This window comes from Triturus cristatus, chromosome 6 (assembly GCF_964204655.1).
Source record: "Triturus cristatus chromosome 6, aTriCri1.1, whole genome shotgun sequence".
Taxonomy (NCBI): domain Eukaryota; kingdom Metazoa; phylum Chordata; class Amphibia; order Caudata; family Salamandridae; genus Triturus; species Triturus cristatus.
In genome coordinates, this window is record NC_140589.1 from 1,128,351,841 (window position 1) to 1,128,375,711 (window position 23,871).

The window sequence follows — 23,871 nt, forward strand, 5'->3', positions numbered from 1 at the left end:
TCAGAGAGGGGGAGCCGGGCACGCCCCGGACCAGCCCACCCTCTTTTCAAAATCACTTTCTGCAACACTTACTCTAATAACAACCTCCCCTTGCCTCCTCCACCCCTTGGCCAGGATGTAAAAGTTAGTGCTGGAAAAAAATACTGGTGTGTATGCGCGGGGGGGGGGGGGGGGGGAGGGGAGGGCCGGAGGGCTGAGTAGAGAGAGGAAAGAGACACGATGTACATTTGAGGCATATTTATTAAACTCCTTATAAACTGTGACACAAAGCACAGTAAACATACCAGTACATGTCCTGATAAGTGATTTATTTGACAAGTGGAGAATGCTGAAAGCAGATGAGATAGATCACTGAATTAATGCTACTGCTGCATAAGGATGTGCGGCTTGTAAGTAACAAGTTCGAAAGTAAGTTTGCTCAGATATGTGTAATGTGTAGGACCACATTTCAAAGCCTACTGAGATGGCCTAGTGAGTTACTGAAGCATTTCCCCTACCGTCCTCTCACTTAAAGGGATCACATGGTAAGATCTACTAAAGCAAATAAACCAGGACATCTAAGATTTGCATATTCAGAATTTGACACATACAAGGTGATCCTCCCCTTTTCACTCCACAGAGGAAAGAACCTTTGTACCAAAAACAGTGTTAATGTCCACTCCCTGCATTATTCTATATTGCTTAACACATGTGGACGGAGTTGCCCAGGTCTCAGCTCTGCATATTCTGTTACGGAAGCTCCTTGCGCTCCTACCAAAGAAGTTGCCATCGGTCTGGTTGACCTATCCTGTATACCAAGAGGGAAAGGAACCCACGCCTTATAGGCTAAGGAAATTAGAGACTTAATCCACCTACGGAAAGACTGGTTTGTGGGTTTTGCACCCTTTTAGCAGGCCAAAAATTGATGAAAATGGAAGATGAGATCCCGAATCCAGACACTCTCTCTACATAGCAAATAGGAGTCCTTCTAACATCTAGCGAGTGCAGACGTCCCTCTTTGGAACCTTGAAGGTTAGGAAAAAACACTGGTAATACCATTTCCTGATCTCTATGAAATTGACAATTTATCTTCAGGATAAAGGAAGGATGCAATCTAAGAATGATCCTGTCTGCAAAACTCGCTAAGAAATGGAGTGTTATAAAACAACGAGCCAAATTCACTATGTCCTTTGGCAGATGTAATTGCTACACAAAAAAAAATGATTTTCTATTTCAGAATCTCAATGTTTACTGATTTCAATGGCTCAAAAAGGAGGGTCATTGAGGGCCTCCAAAACTATAAATAAATCCCAAGGCAGAAGGTGAGTGCTAGAAGGAGGTCTCAAAATACAAAACCCTCTGACTAACCTAAGGGCATCTGACAGATTAGCCCAGGAGCTTTTTGAAAGCTTTGTTGGCTGTCCTTAGGGCTCTCAAAGTGGAGATTTTCAGGCCAACAAGGAACTCAACTTGAAGGAAAGAAAGGATCTGAACCAGATTCACCTCTTGAGGCTCAACCTCCCTAGACTCAGAGCATCTACTAACTGTTGGACCAACGCCTTCTATAGAATTTCAGGGTGGAAGCCGTCCTGGAAGGTTGTACCGTTCAATGGTAAAGCGCCTGAAAGTCCATATTCCCGCAGTCCCTACCTTTCAACCCCGAAGTTGTCAACCTCAGCCTCACCACGGACAGGTAATGACGCGATAGAAAAAAAGTAGAGGAGGTGGCAATATTGGAAGCTGAAGACCCCATACTAGCCCAGTTCAGGAAAGACCTCAAGACCTGGCTCTGTGGATGACCGCAGCACTCAACGGAGCCTCCCTCTTTCCCCCAGTGCCTTAAGACCCTCGCAGGTGAGTAGTTGTGCTTTACCAACCCTGATTGATGGATTGATTGATCAAACCATCATTGTTATTATGAGAAGATATCAGCATGACGGGCCATGGAGGCGCAATCAGAATCATTGACAACTCTGATTAAAAATCTGAGGACTAGAGGAAAAGGTGAGAAGGCCAAGAACTGGAGAGAGCACCCACTAGGTCCCTTTCTCCTTCTTTGAGCATAAAAGTTTCAGAAGTCTGTATAGTGCAGCAATCCGTTTCAAAGCCTACTCAGATAGTCCAGCGAGTTAAAGAGACTTGCAGTTGAGTTTGGTGCACAGCGTGTAGATCACAGGTTAATGCGGCTGCTGCAGAAGTCTGTATAACCTAGGTTCAAAAGCAAGGTAGCCCAGATGGTTTGAAAGACTGCTCGAGGGATGTATTGTGGAGGTTCCCAGCTGAAACCCTAATCAGATAGTGCTGTGAGTAGAAACGCCTTCCATCAGAGGTCGTGTTGACCAGTAGATCACAGGTTCGATTGTAAATCACTACAGACCTTTAAAACAACTCCCGCGGATCGATCTCTGTGTAATGTGCAGGTCACGAGTTAAAATCCAAGTGCGACAGCTTAGCGAATATATGTCGTTACTACGCATTCCGTTGCAACGCATGCCTTTACCACACATGCGTTACAACGGAATGATTTTTCTACGCATTTCCTTTACCTCGATTATTCCTTTACCACGCATTTTTTTTGGGGGGGGGGAAACCCCCCCAAGCCCCCTTTTTTCTATTTTTTGCCTTCCTCTCACGTCTTCGCCGACACTAAAAAAGGACTGAATCGGATGAGGAAGAAGACGTTCCGTGAAGACGTTGCTTGCGTGGTAAAGACGGTCGTGGAAGCAATACGCGTTGTAAAGACGTTTACGAGGTAAGTGTACCGTTGTAAACGTAACGCGTAGAAAAGCCTTCGTGGTAAAGGCTGTTTCCCCAGCTTAGCCAGGCAGAGTGCCTGTCTATAGAGGGCTTCTAGGCCTTTAGATCACATGTTCAATCTAAAGAAACTCAGCTGGTTAAAACAACTGCATAAAATGTGTAGGTCACTAGCTCAAATCCCAATAACATAGGCAAGCGAGTTATTCGTTCTGATGCAGAGATCTGCAAATTGCGGGGCCAGGTTCCAGTGAAATACCTCAGCAGGCTAAGTTCCAGCTGCAGAGAGCTGGATGCACCCTGCAGCTTCAAACACCAGTTCGATTAATGAGGGAGTAACTTGAAGCAGGAACTAGCAAACTGTTCTCCTATTCAAGGCCATGAAATTGTGACAGCCATTGCTGTGTAAAAAAGTTTATTGTTAAAGATACAGAAAGTAGAGTTATGAAATGCTCTGTTTATTCGAATCTTGGTTCCATGATCTTGCATCCAATGTCATGCTGTATGAATATTCTTTCCCGAAGTTATTCCATTTCCAGTCATTAAAGTGGTTTAAATCCAGAAATAGCACACAATAAAATGTGGACTGTGTGTAGGCGTGCATTTCCTTAAATGCCCTGGCCTCTGGGGATCATGTTAGCATTAAATGGCCCTGTTGATTACACATTGTCGGTGAAACCCCGTGGTAATGCGGTCGTTCAAGCACTTCAGCAGGCGTGGTGTTACAGTTGCCATTTGATTAAGGAGCCTTGTTTAGCGCAAAACCACAAACGGAATCACCTTTAGGGGCTTCCTGGCTGCAGGGAGGAATGCAAGTTGGAAGATTTAAAAAAAAAAAAAATCTTTTTGAGCATCAGAGGAAGTTTGGTTTCTCTTAACACACATAGCTCTCCCATATTCAGAAACTGGGACGAGAAAGCACCCTGACAGGAGTGGATGTATAAATTACCTTGTACCGGACAGGTGTGTGAGGATGGATTACATGAGGCACACGGTCTCCTTGGTGATATAATGCATCTGCTCACATTTAATTCATATTCAATTCGTAATTCACTACACAAGACTGTCCATAACAATGACAATACAAAATCAGGATGAAAAAAAAACAACTGCTTGCACACCGATAAACACACGCAGGGAGTGAATCTCCCACAAATACGCATATCCACAAATACACAAAGAAACTTTTCGCAATTTGTGACTCGTGGAACCATAGGTTCAATGGAGAATGAGAAATTACAACTCCCAGAATGCAGAATATTGATGATGAAGTTTGTCCCATCGGGAGTTGGTAGTTTTTTAGACACAGAGTGGTGGTCCATGCGTCTGGCCCTGTGTCCCCAGCTTTGGAGGCCCATGGCATGAAAACAGGGATCAAGTCCATGTTGGGGCACCTAGGAGCGGTACCATGGCATCAACCCCAGAGTCCAAGGGTGGCATGGACAGTCAAAAGCAATCTTTTTTTCAGATTTATGTCCGGGAGTTAGAGATATCAAGCATTTAGCCTTAATTATTTAATCTATGAGATTGCCTCTGGGTTGGAGCAATGGGTGACTCATATTTCATGGAAGGAGACACGTCGTGCTGTCTGCCCAACCAACCAAGAGGGCAGCCATAGAGAGATCCCTCCTTTAAAACAAGCATTGGCATAGCCAATAGGTCTCGCCTTTGGGACCTTATAAGTGTTTAGCCATGCAACAGTTGCATAACTAAACACTTATAAGGTCCCAAAAGCGAGACCTATTGGCTATGCCAATGCTTGTTTCAACTGCTGCAATCTAATGAAGCCTCACATCAAAGCGGCCGCGAAAGTGAAAGTAATCGCGGCAAAGTGAGACGCGCGCGCCCGCGCACATGCACTGTAGCTCTAGGCAGGCCTGGTAGCACTTTTTGGAGCCCTCACAAAATGTCCCACCAGACCAGCGCATGCGCTGGGTCAGGCGAGACCTAAAGACAGCCTGAGACAAAATACCTAGTTTGGATAGAGATATCACAATCTCAGGCCATATTGATTAAAAAAAGGCTTTAAAAAACTTTGTACTAAACAGATTACACATCAATCCAATTTACATAATAGTAACAAAAATCCACATTTTTTTTAACATAGTCAACTAGACATCAAGTCCCTTACAACCCACTACCTCTCTATGCAGAAACAACGTTTGGTGAACTCATGGTTTGCATTCAACCCGGTCCCCATTTCACCTCTGCATTTAGGAGGGGTGCTTTCTAAGGGCCTGCCCCAGAGATAAAGCTGGACTATCACTGTTATGTGACAATCTTTTCCCTCTAATCTCAAATAACGGACAATCGCTCTTTGAGGACCCGGAGCCCCCAAGCCGTGCCAGACCCACTCCCAAAGCCACCTGAGTCAATGACAGACAACAGCTCCTTTGGGAAGAGGGCCATGTTTATTACAAAAAGAAACACAAACAATAAATTTTTAACATTCACAGCTTTACCATAAGTACACAGAGCAGTACACATCCAATAAAATTGAAGAAAAACACATTTAACATTTTCATAGTTCTTTGTACATAGGGTAGCAAACCTTTAGTGCTAGGGTAACATTAGGATGAGGATAATGTGCACTGTAAAAATGAAAGCATTGTCGTTTCTTTTGTAAATATGAGCCATACTTTTCAAATATATATTTATTTGGGTTCTGTGTCTTTTATCCAGGGGAGTCGGAGGTTCTTGTCTTGCTAATGCTGTTCCCCTGGGACCCTGCCATTTCTATTGTGGGTACTCTGAAAGACACTAGGAGCATGAACAGAAGAGGTTCTTAAATGGGGGGTATTATAGCAAATAATAATCAGACATCGCTCAAGTTTAGTGCAGAAGAGAGCCAGAGATGATCATGTCCCCTGTTTATCAAGCTTCTTGTGCCTAGATAGCAACGGGTATTGTGCATTGCTATATTACTTTTCTCCATGTAACTGAGCCATGTAACTCTTTATTGTATCTGTGTTCTCTTTCGGTTCTTTTCCCTGAAGCAACATACTTCTGCTGGTAGTGCGGGAACTGACATGTCCTACCTGGTACTGCCAAGTCTGTTCAACTGTGGTCCGCAGCCATGTGTTGCTGTGATGTTGCAGTCAAGCTTTTCCTGTATGCACCGAAATCGGTTGTTCTTGATTGGCTGGTCACCTCCCTTTGCCAGAAGTAAGCCAGTGGGCCTTATATGTCTGTATTAGGCGACATGATTTGTGTGGACTGCATGGTGTCTGTCATAACCAAAATACATTGAGGTCTCTTTTTAAATTTCTTTCATCAGAGCATGCTGATCGGACCAATTTTCCTGTGCCTAGCCCATGTGGTAGTTTATGGTTTGTGGACATGGTTTGGGTGCATTCCAGGAACAGGTTACAGGGAAGAAAACTTTGGATAACTCTATGTCTAGCAGTACATTATGTTACAATACGTATGCATCATTAATCATTTGCAGTTCGGATGTCAACATATCAGTAAAGTTTCTACACTTGTCGGATGTTGATTGAATGTGTTGCCTAGGAGGAGGATCACCAAAATTGTAATGTAATGTAATGTAATGTAAAAAGAATGTATAGAGCGCACTGCAACCCATTGGGCATCCTGGCGTTAAAGAGGAAAAAGACAGTAACAATGACTATGACATGAGCAAGAAGATGTTAAACTCTGGGAAAGAGCCAGGTTTTGATTTGTTTACGAAAAGATAAAAGATCTTTCATCTGTCGCAACTCCATGGGTAGTTTGTTCCAAAGTCTTGCAGCGGCAACACTGAAAGCTTGTCTCCCCAGCTTAGCTCTTCTAGTCAGAATTTACTCTGCAATGGTATGGGACCCAAACCATGCAGTGCCTTAAACACAACACAGAGGGATTGTGTTATGATGTGTTGTCTTGTATGCTCGCAGAAACTGTCTGATGGCTAATGGGTATACATATTTATTGTCTAGGGCTATACAAAGCTTCTTGAAAGTTTGCATAAAGTTTCAAGTTCTTCATTGGCCTGAGGTCTGAGAGAGTGATGCACTGCCCCTGGGTGCACCACATGGTGCTGATAGTAGCAACAAGTGGTACCACATGATCAGCAACTGTCCAACCTAGCTACTGAGATGAAGGATACTGGCAGTAATTGGTCTTTATGACCATGACGCCCATTCTTCATAGAGGTCACAGAAAGTATGCATCATTTGCGGAAGCTGTGATGATGTACCACTTGTGAGCACCGATTGCTTATTCGAGTGACCTGACTTTCATCGGTCCCCCTTACTATAATTTGGCCTTCATTGTTATGCTTTAATGAATCCCATGGAAGCATTTGGAATGCCGTCAATCTTTGGACACGGGCCATATTCCATAGCACGTGTCATATTTATACCGATTTGATTGGGTTGCTGTTGTGCTTTCTTCACCCTATCGGAAGTCACTTAGGGGCAGATCTGAGACTTCCCTCAGCTCTCTGTCCCTCTGTTGCTTTTGCTGGAATTGGCACAGATTTTACCTTGTTGACCGGATCCACAACCCTCAACACATTTTTCCCTGACTGCTTTGGGAACTTATACACATTTTTTCTTTGTTGAAACCACCTGATACCAGCCCTAGTAATGTGGAATCTACCAACTTTATGTGCACGAACGGAATCTCTACTGCATTTAGTACCAAAACTGACTCAACTCCTCCTCCTACGATAGATTTGCTCTCATTTCTTATGAAACCACAGCATCTGAAGAGCTTGATGATGTCATGTAAATGTAATTTTGGTTCTTAACTTGGAGGCATCACGTCTTCCTCGAAAGGCTCTTCTAGGTGAATCTAAACTGAAAGACTGATTTAAATCAGTTAATTTTACCCCATTTATGGTATGGCTGGTTATGCGTGAAGCATAACATGAGATGCATTGGTGCTTGTCCTCTTATGTCACATCATGTACTGGCTAACATTCCTGGCTGGGGGTGGCAGGTTGCAGTACTCCTTGGCACAGTCTATATAATTCAGTGTACATTGTGAGGTGGTTGAGCCTACTTCTATGCCTGTGGCTTGAGTTTATGCATGTTCTTGAGTCTGTGTAGAGTGATAATGTCTGTTACAGACAGCATCCAGTTTCTTAGTATGTAGCTGCCTCAATGTAGGACTGGCACCCAAAGACAATTCACACTCACCTCTTCAGTGATGCAGGGTTGTGGAACTTAAATGTTGATACATGAATTCAACTGGGCAACATTTGCCGCTGGTTAGTTTAATCATGCAGAGACTGGTCTGTAGTAGGAATTAGCTGGTAATTGATTGAGTAGGCCCACTGGAGTCTGTGTCACTTATGACAAACAGCATCTCTCATACTAAGCATGTACTTAGATTCCAGTGGACTATTGAAACTCTAAGTATGCCCAACAAAATGACAGTATAACGCATGGATGTTGCTTCTAGGCTGGACACACGGGGAATACTTGTGCCACCAAAAGTGCTGTCTTTCGCCATGGGATACAAGTGAAGTGATAATGACATTGGTTGTCTTCATCTTTCCTCGTTCTTGGGTAGTTGGGGATTCATATGGGTGACTCTGATTGGCGTGAGAAAAGCCGGAGTTGCAGCATTATGCTTTGGAGTGAGCCGGGGTAATCTTTTGCATCTCTGGCCCTTTTATGCCTTCAGGATGATCAAAGGGACAAAATCCAGTGCTACAGTTTAAGGGTTTGGATGTGTTTCTGGGAAGTAGATGTTGGTGTGAAGTTGTATTGATGGCCAAACGTATGGAGTGCCACAGAGGTGAAGTGGCTTTAAGTCACACAGCCTGCAGCCCTACTGCCTTATCGTGATGTGTAAGTGAGCAATGCAGTTGTCATCTGAGGTTGTGACTGGCACAATCTTCAATGTTCCAAGATGCAGAGGCACACACTGGATCCACCAAACAGCTAGCCTGAAAAAAGTAACATGGGCTGAGAGTGGTGAGCTGAAACCTTGTTTTCCTTTATCTCACAATCTTGCTCTGTTTTGTTCTTTTGATTCTATCCCTTTCCTCCTCTTTATTTTCTTTTTGAAAGATGTTTAGAGTCCACTTGTCATTTTATGAACTGAGGTTCTCCCCATACCACAAGGTTTATTTCTCCAAGAGTTGCTTGTGTTTTTTCCACAACTATGTCTTTTTAATTTCCTTCCCTTTTTTACTCCTGAATGATTGGTTATCCTGAATGTTAGTATTTTAATAATACTTTTTTTTAAAGGTTTAATTTAATGGTGCTTTCCATTTACATATTTAACAATTTAACTTGTGCCAGTTTAAGTGGCTTTCAGTGCAGAAAGCAGTTTTAAAAGGGATGCAACAAGTGATTCCCTGTGTAGGTGAGCAGGTGGGTATTTGGCAGACATATGTGATAGCAGATGGTCTTGTGCGGAATCTAAAGCATGAACTTGAGTGTGTGTGCATGCCAGAAAGGTCATAAGGGAGATTAAGCTGCCATTTCCTATACCAGAGCAACTAGTGCACCACACACTTGTCATTTGGAGTTTTTGACAGTTTTGTGTGAGGGTGCCAAATCACATGGTTTGATCTTCCCAGGTCCAGGAGACAACCAGGCCTGAGGTTCCTTCTATTCACCCAGTTTGGGATGGAGTGTCCCACTGTGTTTAAGCAGCCCTGTACCAATCCCATTTTATCCTGACCCACCATGACTGGCAATTGACTATGGGAACTGTGTTACCAAAGACCTGAACAATGAATCGCTGTAGTGCACGAGTCCAATGTCACCCGCTCTAGTTTTTAAGCCACATATTCTCCCCCAACTATATAAAAGCAATACTAACAAGATAGAAGACTGCACCCCATGATTGTACCACATATCATCAAACTGTCTTACTATAAGCAATCCAAAAAAGGGACCATTTTCTCAGTACAAGCCGCCAAGCTTTGCAACTCACTACCAGCCAAGACTCAAAGCATCCAGGAGTATTCACAGTTCAGAAGAGTGATGTTTCCAAGAAACAAAACCATCCCTTCGCCCCTGAGATAGTACCCTGAATAATAATCGCTCATTCAAGTACAATCTAAAGTCCACAGATATGGTACAGCATGGCCAGCACACTCTCTCAAGTTGGCAAAGAATCTAACACCTTTTTATGTCTAGGCAAGTTATGAAGGCCTAACCTGTTTCCAGCCCGTGTGTTATATAGTAATGTAAATTCATATAGAATGCTACCTGCCCCACACTAATGCTAGTACTGTAACACTCAGCTGTCATGCAATTGATTGTAGTTCAAACAGGCTGCATAATCCCGTTATGTCACTTGGCCCTTTTACACTCACATAAGACAGATCTGCTACAGGTCATGTCTGTCACTCGGTACTTTACCAGTCCCGAGCAATAAACCACTTATCACCATTTGAAGGGGCACAGAATAACTAAAGAGACCAGCCACATACAGCTGGCCACTGGAGAACTCTAATCTAGTCTACCAGCACATATCCCAACTAATTACATGCTATGACCATTTCATTACAATTGAACGGAGCTGAGGTGCGGGCGCTCCATCGTAGATGGCGAGGGCTACTGTATGCTACGGAATACTCCTCATTCGCTCGCGGAACACTGATATGGGTCCGCCCAGGGACCCCGTGGGAAGCCACTGACACTGTAGTGGATCGGGAGGGCAGATATGCAGCTGCGCAGGGCAGGCTGGATGGCCAGTTTATTACACTGATATCCCTCTATTCCCCAAATGTTGATCAGGGCGGCTTCCTGGCGCGGCTATCAGCGACCATGGCGACTTGGCATGCAACTTCGTGGATAATAGGGGGTGACTATAACTGCACTTTAGACATCACATTGGATCGCTCCTCCCCGCCCCGGCTAACGCCTCTACCAGGGTAGCCACGAAAGCGCTGTTGGAATGGGCCGCACAATGGGATCTACATGATGTTTCGCGGCAGCGCAATCCGGGGACGCGGACGTACTCCTATTACTCTGGCGCCCACGACCTGCATGTCCGCCTGGACCGGTTCATGGCGTCCGCTGACCTCCTGCCCCACGTGATAGACACGCAGTACATGGGCCGCACACACTCGGATCACAACCCACACTTCATGTCCATAGCCTGGGCCCGCCCACAACCCCCGTGCCTACATGGCGCCTACAGTTACTGGACGCGGCTTTCCGTGATGCCCTGCTCGAGCGCGCCGCGCAATATTTTGAGGATAATGCCGGTACGGCAACCAATCCAAGGGTGGAGTGGGACGCCTTCAAGGTAGTGATCCGAGGACACTGCCTGCATGCCCAGGGGCATGTGAGACACCAGCTGGAGAGAGACTTAACTAGGCTGGAATCGGACTTGCTTGCGTGGGAGGAGGGGGCTGTGGATGGGGACGGGGACCCACTACACGAGGCACACACGGAACATGCGCGCCTTTTGGAGCGACTTCGGAATGTCAACTACGCCGCGCACTCGGCGAGAACACATCACCTAGGCGACAGACCAGGCAAACTCTTAGCGTGGCTGATCTCGCGGGACGCCCGCTCAACCCCGGTGACGGCCGTGCAGGGGGAGGGGGGGAACTAGTGTACACGCAACTTGGCATACATGACGCTTTCACTACCCACTATGACGCATTGTATCGCTCTCGCCTATCAGTCCCTTATTCTGATATAGCCCACTATCTCTCCCCCCTGCCAATGCCGCAACTGACTATTGCGCAGCAAGACGAGCTTGGAGCCCCGCTGGAGACAGACGAGCTCAGAGAAGCCATCTTTAATCTATCCAATGGCAAAACCCCGGGCCCGGACGGGCTACCGGCTGAATTTTACAAGGCTGGCTCGGACATCCTCGTCCCGGAGTTACTGCGAATGTACGCAGCGGCGGCGGAGGGAGCTGCTTTGCCCCCAACGTTAAATGAGGCCACACTGGTCTCTATTCTTAAACCAGGCAAGGACAGCATGCGAGTGGGCTCTTACCGTCCGTTGGCCCTGCTGAACACGGACTATAAAATCCTAGCTTCTGCGTTAGCCAGGAGGCTGGCCCCTCATGTACCCGTTCTAGTGCACCGGGACCAAAATGGATTTGTCCCCACACGCCACACTTCCTACAACATCCGCCGCCTCTTTCGGGTACAGGAATACGCCACGCAACAGTGGCCGAGGGCGGGATGTCTGATACTGGACCTGGAGAAGGCCTTCGACTCCGTCGAATGGCCGTACCTGAGGGCGGTTGCAGAGAAATACCGGCTGGGGGGGGGGATACAACGCCATGATTGACCTACTTTATGGCAGACCGACTGTCCGAGTCCGTACGGGCCGCCTCCTCTCTGATGCCATCCGGGTCCGCAGAGGCACCCGCCAGGGCTGCCCGCTGTCGCCATTGCTGTTTTCGCTGGCCATGGAACCCCTGGCTGCGACTCTCAGGGCGCACGGACTGGAATGGGGAATTCCGTTGGCGGATGGCCTGCATGCGGTATCTCTATATGCAGACGACCTGCTGCTGTACGTCAGGGACATAACTGCCATCCCCGCCTCCCTCACCGACGTCTTCCGCACCTTTGAGGAGATGTCGGGCCTGAGGGTTAATTGGGCCAAGTCGGGAGCCTATCCCTTTGGCCCAACGACGCCTGAATGCGACGTCCGGCTGGGAGGGGACAGGTTGCAGTGGCATCCCACCACCTTCCGCTACTTGGGGATCAGAATCTACAGAACCCCAGCAGACGTTTTGGACGGGAACCTCCTTAGAGCGATCGCATCTGTTCGAGCACAAGTTGGCTTCTGGAACACCCTACCCCTTAATGTGCCTAGTCGGGTGGCACTGACCAAAATGATAGTGCTGCCCCGCTTACTGTATTATTTTGCAAATCTGCCTCTGTATGTTCCCGCCAAGCTGTTCCGCGACCTGGAGGTGTTGCTGCGCGGCCTCATCTGGAACAAGGGGAGACCGCGAGTAGCGTTGGCTAAACTATACATGCCCACGGATTCCGGGGGCTTGGCAGTCCCTAATATGGAGCTGTACTACCTCGCGGCGCAGATGCAATGGGTGGCGGGATGGCTGTGCGGCAAGCAGCTTGAGGACACTACCTCGCATGCGGCTGCCTGGACGCGAACACAAATTAATACACTGTTCCACCCGATAACCCGCACGCCCTGCCCCTCCCAGGTCTACCTGGTGGTGGCGCGCAGATGTTTCCTGCGGAGCCTTCGCCTCACGCGCGCGACTAAACCATATGCCCCGGGTTTGCCACTCCTGGGCATGCCCGGCCCGATGGGACCGCTCACGGAGGCCCACTTGGCTGGATGGGAACAGGCGGGAGTGGACACGCTAAGCGATCTGTATGTAGATGGCGACTTGCTTACGTTCGCCGCCCTGGCTGAAGATACGGCTCTCCCGGCGGGGCAGTTCCTCCTACATGCCTCCCTCATGCACACGCTCACGACTTCCTGGGGCGACATGGCGGTGGAACCTCCGACGCATACCTTCATCCAATACTTGCACGTTATGGGCAATGGCGCGCACGTCATACATTGGCTAGCACAGGCGCTGCAGGCACACTCGCAACCATCCACCTTGGCACTGAGGGAGCGCTGGGCGGCGGACAGGGGCAGAGACTGGACAGACAAGGAATGGGCAATGATACTGGCCAGCCCGACCAACATTCCACGCAACCCCCGCTTTAAAATTATACAATACTACATCCTGCAGCGTGCATATCTCACACCTGAAAAGATTAACAGATATTTCTTGCGGGCTGACGCACTTTGCCAGCGGTGCTCGCTACCGGGAGCGGACCTCTTACATATGCTATGGCACTGTCCTGGTATACAGGCATACTGGAACGGCGTACTGTCACTACTTGAGCGCGGTGCTGATGGACGACTACCACGCACGTTGGATGCATGCATGTTAGGCTTATATAAGCGCACAAAAGCAAACAAAGCACAGGCACGCTTTTGGGACATGGGTCTCATAACGGCCAAACGCTTGCTCACCAAACATTGGAAGGCAGCGATCCCCCCGCACATCAGACATTGGAAGGCCTCCTTCGTTAACTGGGCGCAGGCGGAGAGTGCGGTGCTTCTCCGTGAGGAAACTGCAGGGCTCCGGAAGTTCCCCATCGCCCGGCTTTGGGATGACCTCCTCACAGCCTTTCAGGTGGCCTGCCGGGACCGAGGGATAACCTGAGTCTTTGGAGGACATCACTGCCTTGCTGGCTGGGTGGCGACATCCCTGAGCCCATGACAGAGTTGGCTCCCGGCCCCCTCTGCTTGCCCCCTAGCGCTTCTCACTTTTGCCCTACAGGAGACTGCTGCCGGACATCACTTGCGGTGCGACCATGGCGCGCGCGCGGGGATTGCTGCTGCCGCAGTCTGAAGCAGCGCGCACAGTACCCGGATACGGGCTCAAACGGGAAGATATGATCACTCCACCCTACTCAGAAGCTCCCTCCTAGACACAGAGGAACGCCTTATCCGTACGGGAAAAAGACTGCGGACGCAGACGCTGCGGGCTCTCGGCCTTTCTGACAGCCTCCTCTCCCTCCCCCCTCCCCCCCCTCCGGCCTGCTGCTTAACGCGCCTCTCATGTGGCCCAGCTGTGCCCCACTTGGCAGCTGCTGTCCCCTCCTACTCTAACGCAGAATGATCTCCTCCTCCCCCCTCCCCCCTTACCCTTGACCCCACCCGAGTTTATGACCCTAATCCTGATCCCTCCCATAGTACTACACACACAGGGAGCAGTTTGGTTGTTGGTTACACTCCCTGACCGAATCCCTATCCAACCACAGAAAACAATTGTTGGAAGTGTTATCCGGCGCCCCCGCGGCGCTGCCCTACCTAGCGTGCCCTGCATAATACTGATGAGGCAGCAATGGCGCGCACTACGCGCAGGAGGCGGTTTCGCCCGGAAAACACGGAACGATCCCACTCGAAGCGCACAGCGTTGCATACCAGACATACTCCGGCACTCGGCGGCTTGGGGAGCACACCGCTGGGGGGACGATAGCGCGCCACGTACTGCGCACATAGAACTGAACTGCGAAGCTGCACACTGGGCTCGTCGGATATAAACGCTGACATATATGTCTTTGTGAGCTATACTGCAACCTCCTTGTCGCGCTCCAGCCTACACCATGAACAGGACACCAGTGCTCCGCTGCCCGGAGACCTTGGCATTTGGGGGTAAAACTCGGTGCCTTGTGCGACTCCCCCTACGGGCCTGGGTGTCAACCGAAGGCGCCGCAATGTGGGCTGGATAAGGAAGACAATGGTTCTGTCGGATATAACCAAACAATCACTTTGTTTACAGTAATTAATAAAAAAAGGTTTTTTGAGGATGATTGCAATCAAAGGACCACATAAAGCTAACAACAAAAATACGGTATAAATCACAAAGACCTCCAATTGGCAGGGTGGAAAAATGTTCTTTTATATATAAATTACTTCATTTATATAAACACCCATAACATTCTTCTTGCAAATTAAGGCTGCCAAAGTTATAAACATTGAGGTGAATTGGTGAACAAGTGACAAAGTGATCAAAGTGACAGGATTGATGTGCAATATATACAAAGTGAGTACAAAATATTTTTTATATACAAAATAAAAGTCGGCCAGTATTTGAAGGGGTACAATGACGCCGTTAACTTAAATGTTAACAGTGGCAACCTAGCCAAAAGGTCTAGGATGACCCAATATTCAAATTTTGTGGATCCGGTGTATACATCCAGCGGAGTATCTGGAAATTATGAGCGGAAATGTTTAACGGTACGTCAACCGGTGATTCGGTTGGGAGACTCAGACTGCATTTGGGAGTAGAGTAACAGACTTCTATCCACAACGCGGTGCTAGTTCCCGCGTCTCAGTCCACCTTTCGTTGCTAACGGATCCACAAAATTTGAATATTGGGTCATCCTAGACCTTTTGGCTAGGTTGCCACTGTTAACATTTAAGTCCTGATGAAGACCCAGGTGACGATACAAGATCGCACATGAAGGGTCGAAACGTCGACAGTACCTAGGACCAGTCCAAGACTCGCTTTCCCATAGAATCAGAAATCCCCGGGAAACGGCGTCATTGTACCCCTTCAAATACTGGCCGACTTTTATTTTGTATATAAAAAATATTTTGTACTCACTTTGTATATATTGCACATCAATCCTGTCACTTTGATCACTTTGTCACTTGTTCACCAATTCACCTCAATGTTTATAACTTTGGCAGCCTTAATTTGCAAGAAGACTGTTATGGGTGTTTATATAAATGAAGTAATTTATATATAAAAGAACATTTTACCACCCTGCCAATTGGAGGTCTTTGTGATTTATACCGTATTTTTGTTGTTAGCTTTATGTGGTCCTTTGATTGCAATCATCCTCAAAAAACCTTTTTTTATTAATTACTGTAAACAAAGTGATTGTTTGGTTATATCCGACAGAACCATTGTCTTCCTTATCATTTATACCCAGGTTCTGAGGGACACAGGGTCACCCGATTGTCTTTATAACGCAATGTGGGCTGGAACACAGCGCCATCCTCTATTGCAGGTAATGCGCTTCAGATGCACCACAACAAAATACAGAAAAGCACCATAGACCCACTTTTACACAATGTACGCACCTGATTCCTATACAAATGTTCACCTGTATATCGCCGCCGGACCTCCGGGTTGCCGGCTGAATGGCTGTGTCTCACCATCCGGACATGTGTGTCTTTGTCTCGCTGATCCGACACTTTGGTTAGTGAACGTACATTGTAAAATGACGCAACTGCGGTTAATAAAGGTTTTCAAAAAAAAAAAAAAAATGACCATTTCATTACAAGACCGGAGGCTACTGTTATCCAAATACTTTTATTTGCTGCCCAAACATGCAGCCCTTTAAAGAATGTTAATACATCATAAAACAAAGAACAATCATAACATCATAAGAAGACAGTTCACTCTCCCATCTTCCTCTTTTATTCGCTGCTCCTGACACAGCTAAGTATCTCTCTACATTTGTTTGCTATTTTATTATAATATTGTTAGAATAACTTTGTTTTTCTGATATATTGCTTAGTTTTTTCCGATATATTATGCATAGACAACTTGTCTTGACATTAGCCTTTACTTAATACTTGTATTAACCTTTTTTTCCTTTAGTTACACTCTAACCCTGACCAATTTATGGCGAGGACTGGCAGGTATCTGATTTAATCGTCGTCTTATTTCTTTGCCATAGATGCTTTTGTATATTACTTTCTTGCCGTTGCTACGCTCTTGGCAATTTGTCAAAGTACATTTGTTTACAGACTGCTTACCGGCCCATGCCCATGCCGCGTAGCTTCCCGCTGGCCAGTTAAATTTAGTCAAGCCCGGTCCATGGCTTAATTTTACTCAATTTATTCCCCCGCCCCAAAAAAAAGAGTCATATTAGCATGATATGTTTTTACTCCCGTCTCCTAGCAACCTCCTAGGAGACGCGAGAGACACTCCTTCCAAGTTACCAAATTGCCAGCACACGCGCCCCTAGTGATGAGAGGTCCGAGAGTTCTCCGTCTCGGCAGGCACTTTACCATAGCTACGGCTCCTCGCTCGAGCTCCTAACGGTGCCTGCTGAGAGTCGGTCGCTTCCTGTGTTTCCTGATAAATTTTCCACAATGCGAACGCCTCTCGGTGGGCCCAAATACTTATCTTCGTTATTTAAAATATATATATATATATTAAAAAGAATTTAAAATATAAGATTAAAGGGAGGTAATATCCCTGCAGTTTAATTACAAAGGGAAAGCAACCCCCTTTTATAAGTCCTCCTTTGGCATTATAATGGTGAGTGAGCCCTAAGGCCATCTTTTGGTTTAATACAGCCTTTTTTTAACCTTTTTTTAAAAAATGGACATCAATAATCCACAACAGCCCCCTAAGGAGGCGCTATGGGAGAGAGCCTTAAGAGGTTCCTTGAGGAAGAGCTTAGATCTTCCGTTAAGGAGGCGGTGGATGCCACATTAACTAAGAGGAAGAGGGTGTCCCCTGTTGAGGAGATTTACTTCTCTCTCTCTGACAGAGACTCCCCTACTACCTCTGGACCCCTGAAGAGGAGGAAGGTTTCCCAGAAGAAGAAAGACTTGAAGGAAGCATCCACCCATGCTAACAATTTTGGTAGCCCTCGCGCTGCAATAGATAATGGTGCTCATAGCAGCACAAAAGATAAAACCCAACATTTTGGGACATTGAGAAAAGTTGCCTGTAGCGGCATGAGAGAAAGAAGTAACCTTCATGGTACAAATGATTTTGATGATTCCTTTAATTTACAATCTGAATCCTTAGAATATGAGGAGTAGGACATGGACAAATTTATTTTCGATCCTCAAGATACCTTTGATAATCTTGACCAAGATTTGGAACAGCCTTCCACTTCTTCTTCCATTAAGGACCCCCTCGGAGGGAAAATGTTCAACCCTACATTTATCAGATATCCCCACAGCTCTGAATGGTGGCCAATGGATCACGTTAATAAAAATTTATCTCAATGGGTGAGGAAATCTCTGGACAGAGAAACTCGCAACCTTTTGCGCAATGAGTGTCCTAGACCCTCCACGGAGGACGAGGTGTGCAACACCCCCAACCTCGATCAGAATTGATAACATTTCTTTTTCAATTCGGTAAGGACCCCAGGAAAGGGATAGAGAAATGCCTGAAATAGTGTCAGGATAAACTCCTTGATGTCCTTTGACCGTTAACCAAGATTCTGGATATGACTGAAGAGGCAAGGGCCAATAACATTCCAGTCAATATTGATCTTCTAAGGGGTTGGTTGGAATGCGCAATTTGTTTCTTAGGTAAACCAACGCAAACCTAATTACGGAATGTCATAAAACGGTTCTTTTAAGGATGAACCCTAAACTAGCTGATCTGTCCTCCAGGGAGGAGATGGGCGATACTAAAGGACTCCTATTTGGAGATAACTTTGTGAAATCTTTGGGCAAGTATTTTTCCACATGTACTGCTTTTAGCAAAGCACAGTCTAGCATGTGGGGAGTTTTTTGGGGATGCCCACTTTTTGGAAGGGCTGACTGGAGGGGACTGGTTGTCACTAGTAACACCTATAGGGTCCCATTTCTACCCCCAAGACCAGAGAGATTCCTCTCATCTTAACAGAGGCTTTCGCACAAATTCCTATTTCTACCCCTAAAGAGGGAGGAGCTCAAGATCCCGTGGCGGTAGACCCAGAACTTCAAATCAAAGTTAACAAGGTAAGCCCGACTTCCTGTTCCCATACAAAGGTGGGAGGAGATTAAAACACTTCACACACAATTGGTCAAGGATTACACAAGATCCTTTGGTTCTAGAAACTATAGTTGGCTTCAAAATAGAATTTTGGAAACATCCATTTCAAGTCAAGATTCCAAGAGAGATGACTCTGGACTTGGTTAATTCAAAACTAATAGATCTAGAGATTTGCCAGATGTTAGACAAGGGAGCCCTCCTAAAGCTACCTTTGTGCGAGATTTTAAAGGGTTTTATAAGTACAATTTTCCTAGTCAAAAAGAAGGACAAGGGTTGGCGTCATAAACTTAAAATACCTAAACAAGTTCTTAACTTACAGACATTTCAAGATGGAAGGGATCCATCTCTTGAGAGACATTTTACAAGCCAGGGACTGACTTGTAAAATTAGATCTCAAAGATGCCTATTTTACAATACCAATGGACAAGGACAGCCACAACTACCTCTGTCTTACTTGGAAAAAAACTATCTATCAGTTCCTTTGTCTTCCCTTCGGTTTGTCGTCAGCCCCTTGGTGTTTTACCAAAGTCCTTTGTCCAGTTGTGAGCTACCTCAGAGAGAGAGAGGAGTTTGTCTAATTATTTACCTAGACAACATTCTCATTATGTCTCAAGACAAAATAGAGACACACTTACAAATGGCTGTAGCTCTTATTCAGAATCTAGGATTCATCATAAATACAGAGAAATCTATCATGGTTCCGACACAAGAGTTAGAATTCCTCGGATTCCAGCTAAATACTATCCTTTCCAATCTGATTCTCCCTCACAAAAAAGTTACCAAGATAAAGAAACGTATCTTCTGTCCAAAAAAAAGAGTCAATACGTTTAAAAGACCTAGCCAGGGTCCTAGGTCTGCTGTCATCCTCTATCCAATCTATTTCTCCCGGTCCACTTCTTTACAGGGGTCTCCAAAGACTAAAGACTTTAGGTCTATGAAAGTGTTTATGGTATGAACACTCAGTTCCCCTCTCAGAAGACGCTCGAGAGGATCTACTCTGGTGGCTAAAGAACCTACAAGCATGGAACGGGAAGATTATTTTCGGAAACATTCCAGACTTTACCCTAGAGTCAGATTCGAGCAACCACTGCTGGGGAGTCCTCCTAAACAATCTAGAAACCGGGTGTAGGTGGTCCTTAGAGGAACAATCCCTACACATAAACTCCCTAGAGATGTTAGCAGCTCTAAATGCCCTTATGAGTTTCAAAAAGTATCTAAAAAACTCTAACACCTTGATCTGCTTAGACAGCTTCTCTGCTGTCTCATATATAAACCGTCTGGGGGAGTGAAATCCAAGACTCTTTCAGATATTGCAAAACAGACATGGTATCTTTGTTGGGATCAAAAGATTACACTCAGAGCGGAATTTATTCCGGGAATTCAAAATATCAGGGCAGACTGGAATTCTCGTTTCCTCCACGATTCCAGCGATTGAAAATTGAATCCAGAGGCCTTTGCACTAATCCAGAAGTTATGGGGTCCAATTCAGATAGACCTTTAAACAAGCAGACTGTCAGGGGACCGATGACGACAAACTAACTACAGTGCCATTTTCCCCTAAGGAGATAATAACTGACGTACTGTCCCTTTGCATACAGGCATGGGATGGGCCCTTTAAACAACACCTCGATTGCCAGCAGGAGGAGCCCAGAGGGGAGTGGCCTGTGATGCTTCCTTCAATAAGCCTATCGCAAACTGGGACAGCCCCAAGAAGAGTCCCGGATGCTGTGACGAGCGCGGAAGCCAGCAGAAGGAGAGCCGGAGAGATGAGGGAGACAGGAGAATCGCTGAACCTCGCCTATTCCTGGGTGGAGAAGAGGAACGCCTGCGGAAACGCCATCCCTGACGAGAAGATAACACCAGGAGGTCAACAGGACCATGCACTCTCCAGGAGGGGGCTGGCTAAGCAAGGTACGGGCCAAGATCCGCAGGTTTGCGGGGCACTGGCAGGGGACGGGGACGTTTTAATGGGAGGCCACTCTGTAGTACACGTGGTGTAGGTATTCAGGTGATACTCCCTTCACACTCCCTTCCCTGAACCAGGCAGCATTGTCTTCCCCCGTCTGATATTGGTTTTCTTTTGGTTTTTTTTTGTTCCGTGCCAAGCAAGAGGAGTACGAGGCTCAAGGACGATCCCCGAGGAACGGGGAGGCCCCACAAGAGCAGAAGACTTGTGTTAATGACCTTATTTCTGTGTCTAACATGTCTACCTAGTGTTATTCCCCCTTCTTGTATACTGTCACGTTGCGCTGCCCGACACAGACTAACTTACCAAGTCCGAAAGTATTTCGGCTAGAGACCGGATCCCAATGCATCAGGGGTGGATGTATGACGTTACAACGCATGCTGTTACAACGCATGCTGTTACAACGAAAGTTTTACAACGCGAGTGCATTGACAACGCAGGACATTACAACGCAAGTCTTTACATCGACTTGCACTAGATGGCGTGCTAACATTAAAAAAGTGTAATTTACTATTCCAACTCCAGTCCACGTAACAGTAGGGAAGGTGTTGGGATAGTAAACTACACTATTTTTAATGTTAGCATGCCATCTAGTGCAAGTCGATGTAAAGACTTGCGTTGTAATGTCCTGCGTTGTCAATGCACTCGCGTTGTAACAGTTTCGTTGTAATGGTAGTGCGTTGTAAAAGTTGCGTTGTAAAGGTTTTTCCCCATAAGGGGTAGATGTCTTTCTCCAACCCTGGGAAAGGATCAAGGGTTACACATTTCCACCCTTCTCAATCATTCAGAGACTCTTGTGGAAAGAGAGACTTGAGTCATGCACCATCATTTAAGAAACCCCCTTTTGGAAATCCCAAGTTTGGTTTCCTGGGGTAATGGAACTTTCGGTGAATTTTCCACGTCTGATCCCATCATCTTTGGGTCTACTCCAAGGTCCGGACGGAGAGGAACATCCTTTGGTCTTAGAAGGGATAATGAACCTTCTTGTTTTGGAAGATTTCAGGAGTTCTGACAGATAATCTGACCTTTGGGAGAGGCTAAAAGCCTTCTGGAAGATTAATGGGCACCAGGAACTAGAAAAAGATATAGAGGTGTTTGGAGAAAATTTAGTTGTTTGTGCATGGAAAGGGATCTCGATCCCATACAAAGCTCTTTACAACACATAGCCAACTATCTAGCTCGTTTCTTTGAGTCAGGTCTCTCTTATAGATCTATCAATTGTTACAGATCGGCAATCTCTTTAGGTCATGCCTTTTTTTAAAATTATTGAAATTCTTTATTATATAGTTAATTAAAACCCACACAATATTCCAGTACATAAGATATATTGAAGCAATATGATACGCTTGCGAATATCTCAGTTTCAAAAAACTAAAAGTTAGTTTAAACATCAAAAATACCACCGTTTTTGTTCAATACATTAAAATCTAATTCATTATTACTATTTACAGTGTTTTGACTGTTAAAAGACAGGGAGAGACCACTAAACAGCGTTATGACCGGTATCACTGTGTCGTTAATTTCTTATAACAAATTAAATATTTTATCAGTTGGCAGATTAATTGTGGGTCCTTTGAGTCCAGACTTTTTAGTATGGCAGATCTGCAGGTGCAGATGTCTCTTTCATTAAAATGTCTCCTCAACAAATGACGGCGATAGTGTCCTAAGGCTGGGCAAATAAATATTAGATGTATAAAGTCCTGTGTTGGTGCCCCACATATGCTACATGCTTTTGAGCCTTGGAACTTCCAGCTGGGAAGGTCGGCGTTGGAGGGCAACTTACCCATACGCAGTTCTAGGAACTTGTTTTTTAGATGAGGGGAAAAGGCAAGGCCCAGGTAAGCCGCTGGCTCCGGCTTAGTGTAAGAATGTAATACCATCCATGCGTGAGCTCGTCGGCTTAGCGTTACTTTGTCGTCTTGTAGCGAATGCATTTTTGCCGCCTTTTTTATGATTAGTTGGAATGATGCCAAGGGTAATTTTAGATGACAGAGGTCTGCCATACGGGTTATTTGTAGTGAGGCGTCTAGATACTTAGCATGATGAGACTCAGGGTCATTTTGCAGGGCGTCCCAGAGCGCTTTATTAATTTCAAGCCCACGATTCAGCCAGATTTTGTACCAGGTTTTGATTGCCTCATACCTTCTGTACAGTTGCTGTTGCTGCAGGCCAAACTCTAAACGTACCTGGGCTGCTGAGGCGTTGCATGGCAGACGAAATACCCCTTTAAACACTCGCGTTTGGATGTTGCCTAGAATTACTGCGTTGTTTCCGTGGTGGACTACACTTCCATATGCGATGGTTGGAAGCAATTTCGCTTTGATGACTGCCAGTAGTGGGGTAAACAGTGGGCCTTTTAAAGTTTTAGATAAACTACAAAATGCAAAAAGTAGAGCATTACCCCTTTTTTGTATGGCCCCGTGCTGCATTGAAAAGGAGAACCTTCGATCCATATAGATCCCGAGATATTTGTAGCTGTTAACCACCTCTAACCTTGAGTTGTTAATTGTGTATGTCATTTGTTTACGTAATCTGCGAGTTATGATCATGAACTTTGTTTTAATTGTATTTATTTCCGTCAGATTTGTTTTGGGGAAGTCAGCTAACTCATGGATAGATCTTTGCAAGCCAATTCTCGTGTGACTTAAGAGGACAATATCGTCCACGTAGGACAAGTGTGTCAATGTGCCCAAGCGCGGTGGGTGTGAATTGACCCCCATCTAGCGTTGATGTTAAGTCGGCCATAAATAGATTAAACAGATGAGGGGCCAGGACACATCCTTGCTTTAATCCCTCGTTGGTATAAATCTTCCTGGTAAGCCTTTAACCATCGACGATTTTGACCTGCATTCAAGTATCAGTGTAGATATCCATCATTGGTTTCAGGATTGAATCCGGTAGACCGCCCTGCTTTAGTTTGGCCCACAGCGTACATCTACTGACACGGTCAAATGCCGCTTTAA